The 19,906-nt window shown below is 39.4% G+C and overlaps 1 protein-coding gene across 2 annotated transcripts in view; it reads right to left on the bottom strand.

Moving 5' to 3' along the window:
• LOC117988700 (uncharacterized) overlaps positions 1-19,906 on the bottom strand; it is a 35,925-nt gene that overhangs the window by 12,511 nt on the left and 3,508 nt on the right. The window contains exon 1 of one of the 2 annotated variants that reach the window (XM_034975867.2): positions 15,192-15,405. The exons of the other annotated variant lie outside the window; for it this stretch is intronic. The gene's annotated coding sequence lies outside the window, so the exon portion shown is untranslated. Of the gene's footprint in view, positions 1-15,191; positions 15,406-19,906 lie in introns of those variants that run through there. 2 annotated transcript variants of the gene reach the window in all.

Genomic DNA, 19,906 nt, shown 5'->3' with positions numbered 1-19,906 from the left:
TGTAGTAAGTAATTATTAGTAAAAGGAAAAGGTGACTGACTGACTGATCTATCAACGCACAGTTCAAACTACTGGACGGATCGGGCTGAATTTTGGAACGCAGATAGCTATTATGACGTAGGCATCCGCTAAGAAAGGATTTTTGAAAATTCAACCCTTAAGTAGCTAAAACGGGGGTTTGAAATTTTTGTAGTCCACGCGGACAAAGTCGCGGGAATAAGTTAGTTCATTTATAAGTAAGTAGGTAAGTAGGTATTTCAGATTTCAGTCCAGCTGTACCTATATTTAATTGCGAAAAAACAGACTTTTGGTTAAAACAATTCGCTGAAGTCAAATAATGTATATTTTATTTTTAACTACTGTTAATCTGTCAAGTTACTCTGTACGTTATTAAGTCTGTCTGTTTTTAAGTTAATCTATACTTTAATCTGTTAGTCTGTAAGTTAGTGCATGTTAGTTTATAAGCAAAGTTTCACCTGTAATTGACGACCATACTGTTTATTGTATGTATTTAAATGTGCGGTCTTTTATGTATGGAAGTTGTCGGTGATAAATATTTAAAAAAAAAAAAAAAAAAAGTGCAACAGAGTGCAATGCTTGGTTGCATTCATATCACGAGCATGAATAAGACGTCATTCGCAGCCTCGCACGGCTTTGTTCGTATAATAGGTCGACATGGCAATCGGGATATGAGGCGGGGGGAGGCCCCGCACACCCGCACGTCACCCGCGCTCGCCCGCACCGGGTTGTGCGGCTGTGCGGCGCGCCCCCTGCCCGATCGTCATCTCGACCTGTCGCGGACTATAGGTATACTATGGTACATGAGTGGATGCAGGTATTCTGTGCTGTATTCATGCAGCGCCATTCAGCCGCCCGCCCGCCCGCCCGCCCGCCCTAGCTCATTGCATGTCGAACACAACAGCTGACATTTGTAGGTACTCATTTTACATTTTATTCTTAGGGTTCCGCAGTCAACAAGGACCCCTTAGTCTTCCGTCTGTTGGCGTGAACTCATGGTTTTCTCGGAAGGACTGTTCGCTGTCACAATATGTCGCGTGTGCCAGCCCGGCTGATTTGCTCTTTAAAAATTCGCCAAACACAAAACATACGCCGTATCCAATAGTCTGGCTGGTTGATTTGCCGAATCCTGATAGTGGAGTCGTACCATAAGGATTCCTTTTTACCTCTTGTAGTACGGACCCTAAAAGTTGTCACAAAAAACTGGAGAAGTGTAGTCTCGATTGTGAACAGGCGCAGGTCGTGCCATCAATAATGCATTTCTCCATTTCATTCGTCTACAACTTGTCCGGATGAAAGTTTAAACCCGGCCAGCGACGCTCGGGGACATGTCGGGGGTCGGGGACATGTCGGGGGTCGGGGACACGTCGGGGGCAAATTGGATTTAACCGTAGATCGTACTTATCACCCCATCTGATGATCCAGATCACAACACGGAGGGTCTGTTACGCACTTTGTTGTACTATTACTTTACGTCATGGAGAAGATGTGATTACACATTGAATTTTCATAATACACCTGCATGCCTGAGAGTTCTCCACAATGTTCTCAAAGGTGTGTGAAGTCTGTCAATGCGCACTTGTTCAGCGTGGTGGACTATGGCCAAACAACTTCAAAAAAATCCAAAGAACATTATTATTTTATCCGTAGGTAAAGAAAATATCAGAAATTGTAATTTTCAGGAGCTGGTTAAATATAGGTTAACGACGCGGAATATATATATCTGTTGTATAGAAGTTGCGAGAAACAAAGAAAAACGCGGAATTTCCGTCTTGGAAAAATTGTGTCAGCGGATGTAAGAGTACGAATATTTCACGAGAGCCTAGCCTAGCCACCTAGATAGAACCTACGCGACAAGGTAACATGGCAATCGGGACTCGAGGCGGGGGGACGCCCGCACAAACGGGTTAGCATGCGGATTGTGCGGGGCGTCCCCTCCCCGATTGCCATTTCAACCTGTCGCGTGCTATAGATTTGATTTCGGAAAACTGGTGATTATATAGATAGTAGATACTTTTAATGGGAAGCGGGGTGCAGACTAACTTTCGCACCTCGGCGTGCCTCGGCGCCGAATGTTCTAAGCCGGCCCTGAGAAAAAACAAACAAACAAACAAATCTTTCATCTGTACAATCCTATATTATAATACTTCATATAGTTCCTAGATAAAATATTTAAATATCGTTGGCTAAGTACTCTTTGGAATAACATGAATAAGGCAGCACATTTTGTTCACGAGAACCACATCGCTTCGCTTGTATTGATTAAAGACAGCGTCCAGCCATTTCAACCAACTTTCACTCAGTGGCTCAAAATTTCCCGACCGGAAAATATACAAACACGTGTGTAATCAAAAATCAACCAAAAACGCTAAATTATAAAGATTATATTTACATAAACTAAGCCGAAATTCCCTTTTGGGGTTAACAATCTGTCGTTCAATGAAAATTGAACTTTATATTGTTAGGATTGGGATTATTTTGGCAGGTTTTTGTCGCAGTGGTGTTAGCGGCTAGAGAGGGTGAACGACCCTCTATTTTCCCGTGTTAGTGTTACGCAACATGTCTGCCTGTCAGTCGACAAGTCGGCCCTTGGCGTCAGTTAGCACCTCCGAGGTTTTCACTCTGTTTGCACTCATCGGCGCACACCCCTGCCGATTGGAAGCGAAAGAATCAAGTAGTCACATGGAATTGGATTGAATTAAGGTGTAACATAACAACAGTTCAGGAAGCTTCGAGATGTCTTCTTGTCCAAAATTCCACCGTGCTTGAAGACCATCGAACAGTGCGTGTTGCCAGTGATGACATATGGATCCGAGACATGGTCGCTAACTACAGGCCTCATAAGAAAGCTCAGAGTCACTCAGCGGGTGATGGAGAAAGCTGTGTGCGGAGTTTCTCTACGTGATCAAATCAGAAATGAGGAGATCCGTAGGAGAACTAGAGTAACCGACATAGCACAACGGGTTGCGAAGCTGAAGTGGCAATGGGCACTGGACAGGGCCACATAGTTCGTAAACCCGACAGACGTTGGGGTCCCAAGGTGCTCGAATGGCGGCGTCGCACCGGAAAACGCAACGTTGGAAGACCCCCACTAGAATCTAGATTCAAGATGGACGGACGACATCAGACGAATATGAAAAAGAAAAAGATGCACTACAATTTATTTTAGAGAAAGACAACAGAATCGGCGCCATTCGTCCAAGCTGCAACTCGAAATTGAAGCCTTATTGTATGAGAGTAATGAAAAACGAGTTAAAACAGAAGTTATTACTGTCTGACTGGGCGGCGGTGGAGCACCCCCCATCCCATGGGTGGTGGGGGAAATGTAATTATCGCGATTCGCGTCTATCGCCGCAGTCGCACTGGACCATGGACCGTGGACCGTGCGCCAACCATCTATCACGATAAACTCGTTAACGATATTGTCTAGTCTAGGGGAGGTACTTAGGCAACCTAGGTATCTACTAACGACCTAACGAGCCCTTTAATCAGGTTGTCGTACCTACTCCTAGCACAAGCTATAGGCTTAGTTGGCGGGGAAAGGCGACTAATAGTCATGACTAGCATGGCTTATATTCTTTAAAAAAACACCTGAGATGACGTAGCTAATTCAGTGGTGAACAATGTTTAAACCCGCGGGCCGATTGCGAATCGACTGCATCTATCATTTAATGACAGCATCAATGTCAAAATATGGTTTTCCTATCACGGTTCGGTGAGACAGTCCACAAAGGATAGATGTGGACAAAAAAATGTTTTGACAGTTCATTTACACTATCGATAAAATTTATTGTATGAAAAATGCTATTGCGGACGCGTTTTGAAGTTTGATGTCATATAAGAACCAAGACAAATGTTACGTCAAATGAGGTTTTCATTGAAACAACTCGAGAGGTGTTTTTATCAGTGACATAAGCTATCCGCAAATCGTTTTACTACTCATATTAATTAAAATAAAGTTATGAAAGGGATTAAAAAAGGCTATAGTAATTCTTCTGCTAGATAAGAAATCAATTATTAATTTTAGAAGCTAGTATAATAGTATAAAAGCATTTTTAGATTAATATAAGTCTCATAAGTACTTTTAAAAGAATATGTGATGACTCTTTCATTAGTAGGTTTGATGCACAGAGTACATTAAATATAGAGGTATACTAACACTGAGAAATGAGAATCACAGAGTACTTTTTACACGCACCTATAACTTCTTGGAGAACAGTTATGTGCATTTTAACTAAATAATTAAATATCATTGCTTTAACGGTGATGGAAAACATCGTGTGGAAACCTGCATGCCTGAGAGTTCTCCAAAGTGTTATCAAAGGTGTGTGAAGTGAAGTCTACCAATCCGCATTTGGCCAGCATGGTAGACTATGGCCAAAACTCTTCTCACACTCAAGAGAACCGTACTCTATAGTGAGCCAGCGACAAGCTGAACATAATAGTATACCTTTGACTCCTTTGAGAACAATATGGAGAACTCTCAGGCATGCAGATTTCCTCATGATGTTTCCTTCACCGCTAAATCAAGTTAAGTATAATTAATTGTTTAAAACGCACATAACTCTTAGAGATGCGTACCTAGAATTGAACCCCCAACCTTCAATTATTCAGAGGTGGACATCCTAACCACTAGGCTCTTCGGGGAACTTCTAAAATTATTCCCCAAAGTAATGTCCAAAAGTCAAATCATTTTCTGATTTAATTGATTTAGCTTTGGAAATTACTTTGGAATTTAAATTATTTAGGCAAATAAAACAACAGTTTGATGATTTTTTATGTATTCTTTTATTAAAGTAGATTAGATTCTGACATTTTAATTATATCACCATCTGCTTCTTATAAATCTAATCTGGCACCGTTCATTATTTTATTTGTCTCTGCACGGGGTCCAAGAGCTCGAGTTCACAACATATCCCAATCCATATCTTTGTCAGGATGAAGAAATGAATGTAGCACTGTATCACCTTTGCCTGAAAAAAAATTATGATAACTGAGTAAGTGACCACTGACTGTGTTGCTTAATCTATACCACTAGGCACTACCAGCTTCTGTTTAGGTATGACGTTGTCTGCGAAGACTTTAGAATCAGTGTATATGGTATCTTTGTTACTAATTTAGCTAATCCAAATTGTTTCTTTAAATATTTGTGGTGCGAAGGAGTAAGAAACATCCAAACTTTCATATGAAGAGCAACGTTTTAGGCAGCTCTAGATACATAAGGAAACATACTCGAGAAAGCACTTGTAGTGTGGAGGTACTTACTATGAAGTCATAACCACCAGTAGCAATGGACTCAATTTGTATAATAGGTACTTTATGAAACGCTGTTAAAACTCCTCTAACTTTTCGGAGTTTAATACCATTGTAACAACTAAATATCACTTGCTTAGCTGTGAAGGAAAAGGAAGATCGTGAGGAAACCCGCATGAGAGCCTTTACTTGTATTGAATGATAACGTTTGTTAACTTACGAGTTCTAACTTCCAAGCAGCCACAGTCCGTCAATAAAGATCCCAATACTTAGGCAAATCAGTGCCCAGGCATTTGCGTATAAGTTCAGTGAGAAAAACTAAGTCTCCGGAGTCCGAGGAGCAAGCAAAGTTGCAGAATTAATCACAAAAAACAAACGCGCAAACTAAGGAAAAACAACAAAAAATTGTACTTTGTGGTCTGGGGTTCTAAATAGTTACCACAGACTAACTACTTATTTGTAATAAGTAACGTAGCCAAATTTAGGAGACTGTTATGTCCATGTAAATTACTAGATTACCAAGTGATTACCATAGATATTCGATTTAGTCGGGTTATAAATAGGTCCGTGCTACCAATACGTCATCAAAATGTCGATAATGACCAAATGCGATATAGTGCATTAGTCGTCCGCGATAGCAAATTTATCAACTGTAACGATCACGATTCTTAAGGATATTTCTATTGCGATGTCACATGTCAGTTTACGGCAATCGGCCTGCTGGTTTAAACTTGTAATTGTTTGTAGATGCTAGTACTAGTGGGTATAGTAGTATAATATAGGCTTGCGCTTTCCTGCAAAGGCCAATCACATTAAATAGTGATGCTGGAGCGCGCCTGCCTGAGCACCTACGTAGAGAATAGAGATGCCTATTCTCTCTTATCTTGAAGGTACTTATCAATATTAGCAAGCGTTTTTGGGCAGGTTAACGATTTTGCACAGCAAACAACTGACTTCGGTTTCCATATGTAGAGTTCAGTAACTACCTAGCTGGATTCTGATCTCTAGACCTCTGGCAGTAGGATCGAAACCTTACATTGGCGCCGATTCTCTTGTACACAATCTCTAAACAAATTAACAGGTCTAAATCTAGTGCTATCCTTTTTCCACAAGCAACATTATAAAAGGGATAGCTAGGGGGCTTTTTTATTATTATTATTTATTATTTATTTATTATTTTTTATAACATAGCCTGTAAGTTACATCTAAGTGGAAATTCCTTTATGGAACAATAAATGTCTTAAACCATATACATATAGCAATAGATCTAGACGTGTCATTTTAGTTTAGTTTAGAGATTGTGTACAACGGAAGTAGCCACATTTACTACGTAACATTTATAACGATGTACTTTCTTGCCTCCCAAGCCAAGTAGAGTTTTTACCGCCCTTTATAAAAATAACAAAAAATGTTACGTAAAGAGTTCACGAAGATGTTACATAAGATCAACCTGACGTCTGAGCTGATTTGTAACAGTTGCTAAAAGTGCTAAAACAGTTGGAAAATATGATTGTCTTTACTCTTTTCGTAAAAACATTTATTTTTGAAGAGTTTCTGTTTAAAATATTATTATTATTGTACAGTTGTATGTTTGATGGCTGAATAGTGAACGCTGATCTAATCCTAATGTTAATTCCTAATGAGCTGTTCTGACCTTCTACATTATATATTGTATATCCTGAGGGTTAGATTTGCGACACGTTGTGTTGTGGCTTTGATTAGATACTCCGAGAATGGCTCTTTCCATCGCCCGCTCAGTAAATCTGAGGCTGAGATGAGAGCTTACATACCCACTTAGAGCATAACATAACGCCTGACAAATAATTCTACCGAAGTACGTTCTCAGCTCACGAGATTTCTTATCAATTAGGACAAAGAAAATGTTAGGGTAATGATAATGTTAGTTTTAAATAAGAAGTTACTCGTACCAGCGTAGGAAGGAACTATAAACGATGGACACGTACGTACCACATTCAACAGGAAAAAATCCAACTTTGTGTCGAGACTCGAGACTGAAGGGATCCCATAAAAACGTTACATATTTGCACCATAGCTCAACACAATCGAGGACATTTGCGATACATGACATGAAAATTGAAATCCGCACCTGCCTTCGATGGGAGACGAAACATGGCGGACATAAATTGTCCGGTGAAACCTCTATGGGTGAAACTATACCTGACTTGATTATACCTATTAATAGTCGCGTATAGGCGGGAACTGGGACGTGGGTGGACCGTGTGTGGTGGCCTTTAGATCGTCCAAGGTGGTGGCGCGCTCTTGGGAAGGCCAATGTCCAGCAGTGGACGCAAACAGGCTGATTGATTGATTGATTGACTCATCAATAGGGCGTGGATTATGATTCTGTCCACATCCTGTGAATTTTTACTCGAAGCCAAAACGAAGGGTTATTATGATTTTAGCAGTCTATAGTTTTTTTTTTAAATTAATAATAGACTAGCGTTTTTCTGCAATCAGACCTAGAGGAAGATGAGATTGCAGCCCAAGATGGATGCCTATTTCACTCTTGACTTGAAGGTACCTTGAGTAAATTCTTGTAGCTAAACTAGATAGGTACCTACTTATTAGGTAACTTATCAACACATGCAATGAATTCATTCTTGGAGCTCTAAAAATCGCGGTATTGCTTTACTACAGATTTCTGAATTAATTTGTCCATCTCATTGCTCAACTCTATGGGCATGGTCGTACCAAGTCGGAAGTGGCACCGCTTTGTAGACATGTGTCCGCTATAGCTTAACTTAACTGAAAACCGCTGCCGTGCCTATAGCGTACCATAGCGTTATTGTCGTAGCTAGCAACGGTTTTCAGTTATCATCTATGACGAACCACCTGACAACGCAACACTGCCAACTGGCAACCGACAATGCATTGTTTGGTTTTTGGGTAACTAGAAACGCAATAATTATGCCTTCTCTTTCTTTCTTTCACTGAAAGCTGAGAAGGAGCGGTTATTGGCTACCGGCTTAGTAACTAAGAACTTGGTAAACCAAAGCCGACCTTATCTCTATTATGCTAAGGCTTAACTGTACAAGTACTTGTCCATTACACTTTGATCTATCATTCTAAATACAGTTAGCCTTAGAGTAATAGAGATAAGGTCCTCTTTGGTTTATCAATCTTTATGAAATGTTTTTGGTTAACTGGACTGTGGCAAACTATTTGTGCAGGCGTCCACTATAGTTTGACCTATGTCAATGATCAAATTAAACTTTACTGCTATGAACTTAAGGTTGTGATTACTTCACGATATTCATGAAAGTAAAATTGGTTTTATTTTAGTGAATATGCGCGCGCTAGCTATACAGACGGTATTGATACGGCAGCTAGCTTAGTTACTACTACGGAAACCGCTGCGCGTTGCGCATATTAAATTAGTTGAAACACAACTCTGATACCGATATTCGGCAACGGTTAACAATATCGGTATTGAAACTAAGTAACTGTTGATTAACCGTTGCCGTAAATAGCCAATAACGCCCATCTTTACCGCTTTGGTTTATAATTTATAAGCATTTACCGTAATAGTAATGAAATAGCACAATATAAATGTCAAACTTACCCCTTTTGTAGTTGAACAAAACATGCATCAGATAATTACTTAGCTTATACCTACCTATTGTTATATTACACCCACACAATGCTATTGTTATACGTGTGATTAAAGTAAAATATGTAGGTAATAGGTATAGTTCTTTATATTTTCCCTTTTGATGTTTTTGAGGGGCAGCCACGCGTGACTGACGGTAAATATTATCCACCCCCGTCCCCCGTCCCCCCTCCCATTCAATTTTTGCGGTAAATATCAGTCCCCTAGCTCGGAACTATACGTCTACAAGTATTCAAACGAGCCTGTTTTTACTTTCATATGAAAATATTCCTAAGACTTTCATAAATATTCTAAGCTTCTTAGGGTTCCGTACCTAAAGGGTAAAACGCACAGATTAGTCTCTAATCTGTGGCCAAACCTCTACATCGATTCATTAACGGCCGAAATTAATAAACTATCCATCCACGATTTGCTGTACTCTACCAAAGATCTCTATAGGTATGCAAATTTGTAAAAAGAAATATACACTTATACACAAAAAAAGTAATCAAATCCCGTCGATTTCCCGAAAGACATGCAAATAAATTAAACCTTCCGCAATCAAAATTAGTACTGCATATCTCGAGTCCCTACGTAATGTCTATAAAGATATATAATAATTTACCAGACAAAATTCGTAACATAAACAATGAAAATAAATTCAACAGAATATTAAAAAACTTTTTATTAGAAAAGGGCTACTATGCCGTAAATGATTTCCTAAACGACGAACATATACCTAAATAAATAATAATATCGGTCTCCCTACTAAGGTCTAAGGACCAAATTGCGACACCCAAACTGGGTATCCATAATACTTTGTACATACTTAATATGATGTAGTTTATGGAAATGCAATAAATGAAAATTGAAATTGAAATTGAAAGATACAAAAGAGATTGCCCATTTTCTTAGGAGCTTTGGGCCCCCCCTAATATAATTGTTATGTCACCATGGTTTTAATTTTATTTTGTAGACAAATAATTATCTCTTTATATTCTGCAAACGATTTCTATTTATTCACCCTGGTTGGTTATAAAGAAATCTTATTTTTTATATTGCTGATATTGAGGTTATATTTAAGTAATACTTCTTCAAAATAAATGCATGTTTACGATTCGAACTGTAATTGTGGATATTTTCAATAATAGAGTGAAAAAAAGTCGTTATAAAACATAATCGTAAAAAAATAACACATTTCTAAAAAAATTTATTTAAGTTTTGACACGACGCGGCCACAAAAGAGGGCCCGTTCACGGGCGATCTCCTTTGGCATTTAAACTCCATACAAGCTACCACAAATCTCTTTCCTTAGTAGGGCAAATCGTGGATAGACAGCTTATTCATTTCGGTAAGTTGTTAGTAAGTACTATCCATTAGTTAACCTCATTACAGCCGTTGCGGTCACGTAGTGTCCTCCGAAGTATTAGTACAGTACGCGGCAGAAAGTAATGTACCTACATCGACTATTAGAATGACATTTCGGCTTTGTAGAGCGTTTTCTCTGTCATTCATATCTACATATATTATGACGTTTTGTCGGTCTTAACGACAGAGACAATGCTCTACCAATCTGCTATCTCCTTCAAAAGTCGATGTACATTGCTTTCTACCGCGCAATGTACTATTATGTATTCTGTGTCCGAAGGCCGTAGGTATGTGCCGTAGACACAGAAGGTACTACCGTAAATTAAATTAATCTGTTGGTTATATATAAGTCGTAAATGTTTGCCCACAGGTCATTTCCTTGAGGAAATACTTATTATTTACGTACATGTTTGGTTTCTTTTGTTTTTCATTGATTACTAATATTCTACAAAGCACAGAATCTTTTACTTCAGATTTAGTTCTACTAACGTAGATTGTTTCTTCTTTTTAGGGTTCCTTACCCTAACAGGAAATAGGACCCTTCGGATCACTTCGATGTCTTTCTGTCGTGTCTGTCAAGAAACCTATAGAGTACTTTCTGGATATAGGAATAGGATACGTTATAGGAAACTGCATCTCGCTGGCTTACTTTTTGGAGTAATTAGGCTGGGTAAGCCGTTTTACCTTGCTAATAAGCTAGTCTGGGTCGCCGATGGTGAATCGGATCGTCTGAGAAGCTGTCGTAATCGGCTTCGGATTCCAATTCATCGTACTGCCGCTTTTAGAGGATCCTTTACATACTCCGCAACTAAGTGCTGGAATAATATTCCTCCACCAATCAGAGACTCAAAAACTATTTCTACTTTTAAATTAAAACTAAAAAAATACCTTTTAGATAAGCAAGTGGAATTCCAGGATCATGTGGCGGAGTTCTCATTTCTGTAGTTTCATGTATACAAGTATTATGTGTATATATTTATATATGTGTATATGTATGTATATATAGCTGTGTTTTATATATTATACACAAACTTAACCTGGTGTTAACATTTATATTAAGATAATATTTATATACCTATAATATAATTATGTATGTGTGCTTAGTCTTTGTTTTAGTAATAACTAGTATAGTTACAGTCTGTGTTAGTATAGTCATTAATAAGTATAGTTGTTAGTTAGTGATTTTTTATTTTATTAATTTTTTATGTTTCCGTGTGGTTTAGTTATCATTAGTTTAGTTATCATTAGTTTATAATCCGTGGCGTCACCCGGTTCAGGGTACCAGCTGAAAATCAGCGCTGTATGTCCTTGTGCAACAAGGCATACAGCATAATGCTGAGCTGGGACCCTTTTTTCGGGTTGTGCCACACAATATAACAGTTTGTTCCGGCGCTTCTTTTGCTTGTTCTCAGGTGGAAGAAGCGCCGGAACAACCAGCTCTTAGCTTTAAGTTGTGATGTGTGGCATAATTTGTATTAATAAACGTCTTTCTTCTTCTTCTTTCTTCTTCTACTTTCCGTTGACCTAGAACCAGGCAGGTAGCCTGGTCTCATAGCACACGTAAAGGGAAAATCCGAAAACCATGAATTTGTGGTTCCATCCCAAAAAAAGTTTGTTTCCGAAATAAATAGTTTACTAAATCACATCGAGATGCGCTGCATTATAGTGATTTGGGATTTCTTGTATTATGACAGTTTGGAAGCGTAGTACTGTCGTAGAGGCGATGGCCGTTGGAGCCGGAAACTCCTTGAGTGGAGACCGCGTTTAAGCAAGCGTAGTGTGGGACGCCCTCCAGCACGATGGACCGACGATATAAAGAGGCTGGCGGGAAGTGGCTGGATGAGGAAGGCTGAGGACCGGGTGTGGTGGCGCTCTTTAGGGAAGGCCTATGTCCAACAGTGGACTTCCACAGGCTGATGATGATGACAGTTTGGAACCCTTCGTGTGCGAATCCGACTCGCACTTGACTGTTTTTTTTACCATTAATGGAATATAGGAATTACGATAGGAAACAACTTAGTCCTCATAAAATACCTAGCTAGGGTAAGGACCTTGATTTCACATTGATTGCCTAATGACTCTGTCAACTACGTCCGCGACTACGTAAATGTGAGTGCGATTTTTTTTTATCTGACATTTTGTAGGGAAGGGGCTTTTACAGATAATCTATATGCCAACCCCATGGTTACAAACTAAGTAACGATGTACCTACAATGTTCTGCATTATGTAGCTAATAGGGGAACTTCAAAAATTCTGTATCATGAATCAAGATCTTATCTTCTGAAATTCAAAGGCGTTTGTGCACTAATCCGTATTCGATTCGTATTCCGAATGTATGACGGCCCAAGTCGAAGAATCACGGATACGAACCGAATTCGGATGAGTGCACAAACGCCCAAATACGTACTCATTCAACTCGTATTTTTACGGAATCCATGATTTCACGGATGAGTGCACAAACGCCCTAACTAAATATACTACTGAATATTAAATCTAATTATTTCCTATACTATACCTTTCGTATATGTTAAATAGTAGCTATAAGGCCCTAAGACTAGATAATGTCCTTCGGCGTGACGACGTTAGCACTTTACGAGCGATGTACGATGTAACGAGGCAATGATATTGATGTCCACTGACCTCTACAAGTACGCTGAAGCTGCGATTACCGACCTGTTTTTGAAGCACCCTGATTTTCGATATTTTGGCGCTGATTGCAGATAGCTGGTACCAGCGAGTATCTAAACTCGAAACTAAATGTTAGTGATGACTTGATGAGACATCTATCAACACAGTGTCCAGTCCCCACAATTGGGATGATGCCAATGTCAAAAATAAATTATTAAATAGAGTCTTCCAAAACTCGTTAAATCCACATACGCTGTTAGTTTTAAGTTTGCTTACCATTTTAAATTATCGATTTAATCAAAAAAGTACCTAAGTAGGTACGTCAAATTACGTGAAATGTTTATGACGTTTGATAAAAAGTCGCTGATTTGACTGGTAGTCATCATCCCTCTGCCCGGTACGCTAGATGCGGCCGCGGCGGGGCGGGCGGTTCGAATCGGCACAAAACATAACTTTAATTGTGTTTGACAGTGTAAAAAAAGCTGTGATAGCCTAGTGGTTAGGACGTCCGCCTTCTAATTGGAGGTCGGGGATTTAATTCTGAGCACGCACCTCTAACTTTTCGAAGTTATGTGCATTTTAAGTAATTAAATATCACTTGCTTTAAAGGTGAAGGAAAACATCGTGAGGAAACTTGCATGCCTAAGAGTTCTCCGTAATGTTATAAAAGGTGTGTGAAGTTCACCAATCCGCACATGGCCAGCGTGGTAGACTCTGGCCAAAACTCTTCTCTCTCAGAGGAGACCCGATGGATTGGTTATGATGTGTTTGAAAGAGGTTTTCCAGCGTACTTGAACATGTCCATTTCGGCGTTGGCGACTGGCGAGTGATAATCACGTAACGCCCCACGTTGGGCGCCAAACTTCTGAGACATAGTATTTATCGCGTCGCGTCAATAACCTCTATTGTCAAAGTCAAAGCCTTTTATTGCTTTTATTCAAAACATATTCAAAATTCAAAATATAGTCATAGGCTTAGAATTTTTCGCGTACATTCTAAGCCTACGACCACTATACACTTTTTAGTATCCATTGCTAAATTTGACATACACACATATAAACTTTAAGGGTGGCAGGGGGTTGCCATAATGCATGACGTGATTTCTAATACTATATTCTGAAAAAAATACAAAAACAAAGGACCGTTGGGGTATTCTGGTAATTTTTCTATATTCATGATGTTTCATCATTTTTCTGAAAGGAAACCTTTTGAGTTCTATATACGTGTAGGGTATGATTAGAAACCTAGAATAATAAAGGATTCCAACATCAATGATTAGAAAGTTCCATATAAGTGGCCTGGGGAACCACTTGAAAATTAAAAATAAATTTTGTATGGGGAAAAAAATTGTTGGGCGGCCATCTTTTTTTTAGTGGCTCACCAAAGTGCCTACTAAGGTGTTGCACATTTTTAGTTCTAGGACCATGTCTCTATGACTGTTAGTTTTTGAGAGCCCTTGGTGTACTCGGGTAAATTTCCCATTGACGTTTCATAATTTTCCTGAAGGAAGACCCATAAGACCTACACATAAAAATAGTGAAGGGAAAAAAGTTTCATACAGGAGCCTCTCGATAGTGACGATTTTTTTGTGTGGAATGGTGGATGTGGCACCCAAAAATGTGAGGGTTAGCTTTTTTTATTTTTTAAATTTTGTTTTATAGACTTAATGAAAAGTGAACATTTTACACCACACTTTTAGACCAAAGCACTAGATAACAACTGACACTGGTGTTTGCAGTTTGCAGCCCAAATAGACCGTAGTCTGTGCTAGGGTTGACAGAGATTATCGACCTCACACGATTTATATAGGTATTTCAACTTGTTATAAATTATTAACATTTCGTTTATTATCACTAAGTAGGTATTATGCATGCAATAATTTATTTATTACTAGCTGACGCCCGCGTCTTCATTCGCGTGGATAGGTTTTATAAAAATTTCGTGCGAACTCTGCGTGCGTTTTTCTTGGACAAAAAGTACCTATAGCCTAATAGTTATGTTAATCCAGGGCATAATCTATTTCCATTCCAAATTTCAGTCGAATTTGTTCAGTAGTTTTTTCGTGAAAGAGTAACAAATATACACACATACACAAACTTTCGCCTTTATCATCTCTAACATAAACAATACATAGAGTTGTTGACTCTATACAAGCAACAACACTTATATTATTTACATTGTGTAAATAATTCAACGGAACAATAATGAATAACTCAGAAATTACGGCACTTGTCTCTCCAGTGCTCCATCGACAGCAGTCAGCACAAGAGGCGCGATTACGAGCCGCTACATCAACAAACCAAAACCACTCACCGGTCCCACAGCATCCTACTTATTCCATCTGATTACAATCCTAATCGATCACTTCCTATTTGCGTTTTTCAAGCAGTCCGAGGGCCTAATAACCAATTAATACTAATATTTACTTCAAACAAAGCACACAATTTTATTTCTATAAATCATTTCTTTCACATTGTTTGGTTTCCCGAATTTTGTTTAACCGCGGCGAAAGACATGCGCCTGACGCAATGGGTTACGGCGCACTGGTTTTGGCGCCTTGGCGGTTGGCGGTTGGCGGGCCGCGGGGCCTGGCCACTGGCGCCGCGCTGCGACCCAGCTCGGAAGTCGGAATAATGAATTCTGAATTCGTTGAGGAATGTTTTGCAACGGCAAGTGTCTACTGTAAATTGAACTTCCGGTTTTATAACGGAAGTTGACCCAACAGTAAATAAAGCGCGAATTATTTGATAATGATTTCATTGTGAATGTGTTAGTAGGTTGGCCATCATCATCATCATCATCAGCAACCAATAGACGTCCACTTCTGGACATAGGTCTCTTCTAGGGACTTCCACACGCCACGGTCTGGCGCTGCCTGGATCCAGCGGCTCCCTGCAACTTGTCTGATGTCGTCCGTCCACCTAGTGGGGGGTTTTCCAACGCTGCGTCTTCCAGTGCGAGGTCGCGATTCCAGAACCTTGGGACCCCAACGTCTATCGGTTGTACGAACTATGTGCCCTGCCCATTACCACTTCAGCTTCGCAACCTGTTGAGCTATGTCGGTTACTCTGGTTCTCCTACGGATCTCCTCATTTCTGATTTGATCACGTAGAGAAACTCCAAGCATAGCTCTCTCCATCGTCCGCTGAGTCACTCTGAGCTTTCGTATGAGGCCCAATGTCTCGGATCCATATGTCATCACTGGCAACACGCACTGTTCGAAGACTTTGGTCTTCAAGCACTGAGAAATTTTGGACAAGAAGACATCTCTCGACGCTTCCTGAACGCTGCCCAACCGAGTTGGATTCGGCGGTTGACCTCTTTCTCGAAATTGGACCTACCCAACTGGATTGTGTGTCCTAGGTACCTATATATACTCGTCTACAATTTCGAGTGCAGAGCTCTCAACGATTACCGGGTGGGGCCGGACATAAGCGTTAGACATGATTTTCGTCTTACTCATGTTCATTTTAGGCCCACCTGCTGAGAAGCTCTGCTAAGGTCATTGAGCATTGTACTGAGGTCTTCCAGAGTCTCTGCAATAACGACTATGTCATCGGCAAATCGAAGGTGAGTGATGTACTCGCCTTTGATGTTAATGCCAAGTCCGTTCCAATCCAGAAGCTTAAACATGTCCTCCAAAGCAGCGGTAAAGAGCTTCGGGGAGATTACGTCTCCCTGTCGAACTCCCCGCTGCAATTGGATTGGTCTCGTAGTCTGGTCCTTTATACGGACTGACATGGTGCCTGGTGGCGATTTCATACAAGCACTTCAGCGCTTGGACATATCGGTAGGTAGTCGATCCGGTCTCTGTATTGTAAAGACCTCAACACAGCCCAAGTTTCCACCGAATCAAAGGCCTTCTCATAGTCCACAGACGCCAAGCAAAGTGGCCGATTATACTCTTCAGTGTTCTGTATTTAACCTGCCGCAGCGTGTGGATGTGGTCTATGGTACTGAAGCCTTTTCGGAATCCGGCTTGTTCGGGAGGCTGGAACTTGGAAGTCGTCAAACCTACGAGCGAGACGATTCGTATGATAAAAGATTCGTAATGAGAATGACTCTCGAAAACAACTTATAGACATGGCTCAGAGCGAGTATGTAGGTAGATACTAGGATTAATAGGAGTAATAATAAATAAACTTTATTGTCAATAAAACCTTATAGTACCTATTGTATTTTATATACTTACATAATTGTATTGTTGAACCGTGGCCTAGCCTAGTTTATTTTAAATATTCGTCGTTATAAAGAAACCTTGGTAAAAACTCTAGTACCTAAGCAGAAACCTCATATTTTTCAGCTAACATGCTTCTTACGTGCACCGTCCCACAACGAGGTCAACACAAATAAGTGCCCCTACATAAATAAACAACCTTACATAATATTTTAAGGTCAATGCGGTCAATGACCTGTGAAATTCCGACTCGAACATACCAATGTTTCCATAAAAATGTAAGTCAGAAGCAAACAAGAAAATCATTTATCACTTAATTGAATAATGACTAAAGAGAATAAAACCAAATTCGCTTAAAAAAGTTTAGAACTTCGATTCGGTAATTAAATCCGCAATCAAAATTAGTACTGCATACCTCGAGTCCCTACGTAATGTCTATAAAGATATATAATAATTTACCAGATAAAATTCGTAACATAAACAATGAAAATAAATTCAACAAAATATTAAAAAACTTTTTATTAGAAAAGGGCTACTATGCCGTAAATGATTTCCTAAACGACGAACATAAAAATAAATAATAATATCGGTCTCCCTAACTAAGGTCTAAGGACCAAATTGCGACCCAAACTGGGTATCCATAATACTTTGTACATACTTAATATGATGTAGTTTATGGAAATGCAATAAATGAAAATTGAAATTGAAATTGAAATTAATATCGGCCTTTAGAATGACATTTCGGCTTTGTAGAGCGTTGTCTGTTGTCTGTGTCATACATACCTATATGACGATTTGTCGGTCTCAACGACAGAGGCAATGCTCTACAAATCCGCTATCTCCTTCTAAAGGTCGATATACATTATTTTCTGCCGCGCACTGTAAAACCACATTCGGATAAAACAACATACGAGCACAGCTTTACGAGATCGTACGCTGCGGATACGAGACGCACAGAGTGCGTCAGGCACAGAGAATTGTCTGTGGTGAAATGGTCTGTGGCATCAGGACACAGTTCAGCGGGGTGATTCTATAACTCAGTGTCTAACACTGAACGATAGCCACCGAGCTCATTTTTTAATCCGTTGAAGGTTTTCTACGAAAAAATATTTTACTACCACACAGTGAAGCTGCAATACAGAACCAACCAACCTCGGTGACTATCATTCTGTGTTAGACACTGAGTTAGCGAAACTTTTAAACTTGTCATGACTAGCAGGACAAATTTAATACTAATTACACAAACTAAGTATTTTTCTGGTGTAATTCACTGAACGTAATTGTAATCAGAAAATAAAATATGTTAGTATAGGTATTATAAATTCCATTACTTTTCTCGTTTCTTTATGAAATAGGTAGCTAGCTGTATTAAGAATTTAATTTTATAAAAATTATTCCAAGCTAGCGGCATGTTTCTTATCCGTTTTTGAACGCTCAACGCATAGATTATCTACTATCAACGCATGCGGATCGATATTGCTGCTTGCGGCCAGCGCGGCGGGGAAAGCGCGGGAAACCCGTGCACTCGCCATCTTGAATATACGTTGCCATGGCTACCTGCTGCCATGTCCTTAGATGAATGATTACCATCTCTATGGCCATGTCACTTCTATTTTTGAACATATGTAATTAGGTACCTAATTGTAATAGAAGAAAGAATAATCTAAAAAAAAGAAGTCGAGTTTTCGAAAATTATTTTTTACTTACTATTTAGAGAGAGTTCTCTAATAAGTAGTACGGAAAACATAGTTCGGTTTGGCGACTCAAAATGGTTAACGCAGACCGAGTTTTTTGTCTTTGTTTGGGATTATACGTAACGGAGAGACCACTATACTAACTTCTCTCCATGGATAGAGTATAGTGTAACTGGTAAGGGGGTAACTTATAGGGGTTCGTTATATTAGGAGCCTGTATTTAATGCACGACACGATCTCATTATGCCTTCCCTCGTTAGTCGTTAGCGACATGGAGACGCCATAGAGTAGCGATTGTAGTTTACCACTCGGCATCGAATACGTGCATAATATTACAGGACGCGGCAGAAAATATTGTACATCGACCTTTGGAAAGAGATAAATAAAATAAATAATAAAATAAATAAAAAAGCCATTTATTCTCGTGTTCCTTAGTTAGTTACATAGTAGATTAGTTTTGTTAGTAAGTACAATTTTACTTATTTTCCTAGATTAGTATGGTTAGTAAGTGAACGCTAATTTTTGTATTAATTTATGGAACATGAGCCCCGTTTCGGGTAAAGGCCTTGGAAAGAGATAGCGATAGAAAAAAAAAATTAAAATGTGTTCATAAAAAAATATTAGTATTTTCAACTTTTAAAGTAAGATAACTATAGGTTCCAAGTGGGGTATCATAAGAAAGGGCTTTACTTGTACATTTTAAAACCAATTTTTGTTTATTTTTATGGATAAGTAATAGCACAGGTAATAGTTTTTGATTTATCGTGCAAAATGTCGAAAAAAATACCCAAGTACGGAACCCTCGGTGCGTGAGCCTGACTCGAACTTGGCCGGTTTTTAATGTAGGTACTACGTAGGTATACGTCCCGCAAATTGGTAATGCGCGTGCCCGCCATTTTAGTGACGTGACTAGAATGAAGTTTCGAGCTGATGGTATATTTTTATTTCGACTGACGTCAAAATGACGTCATTTCGATGTTAATGAAACATGGTTCCAGCGCAATAGCAATTTGTGGGACTTATAGTAGGGTGGTTGCGTAGTCAAACCGATTCCGATTTTGACAGTACAATTGTAACGGTGCACTTAGAGCGGTCGTCGCGTAATTACAACCAAGAGGGTCCCGGTACACGCTGATGTGTTTCGTGAACCATGGCCT

Source organism: Maniola hyperantus, chromosome 15 (assembly GCF_902806685.2).
Source record: "Maniola hyperantus chromosome 15, iAphHyp1.2, whole genome shotgun sequence".
Classification (NCBI taxonomy): Eukaryota; Metazoa; Arthropoda; class Insecta; order Lepidoptera; family Nymphalidae; genus Maniola; species Maniola hyperantus.
This window is presented reverse-complemented; position numbering and strand designations above follow the sequence as displayed.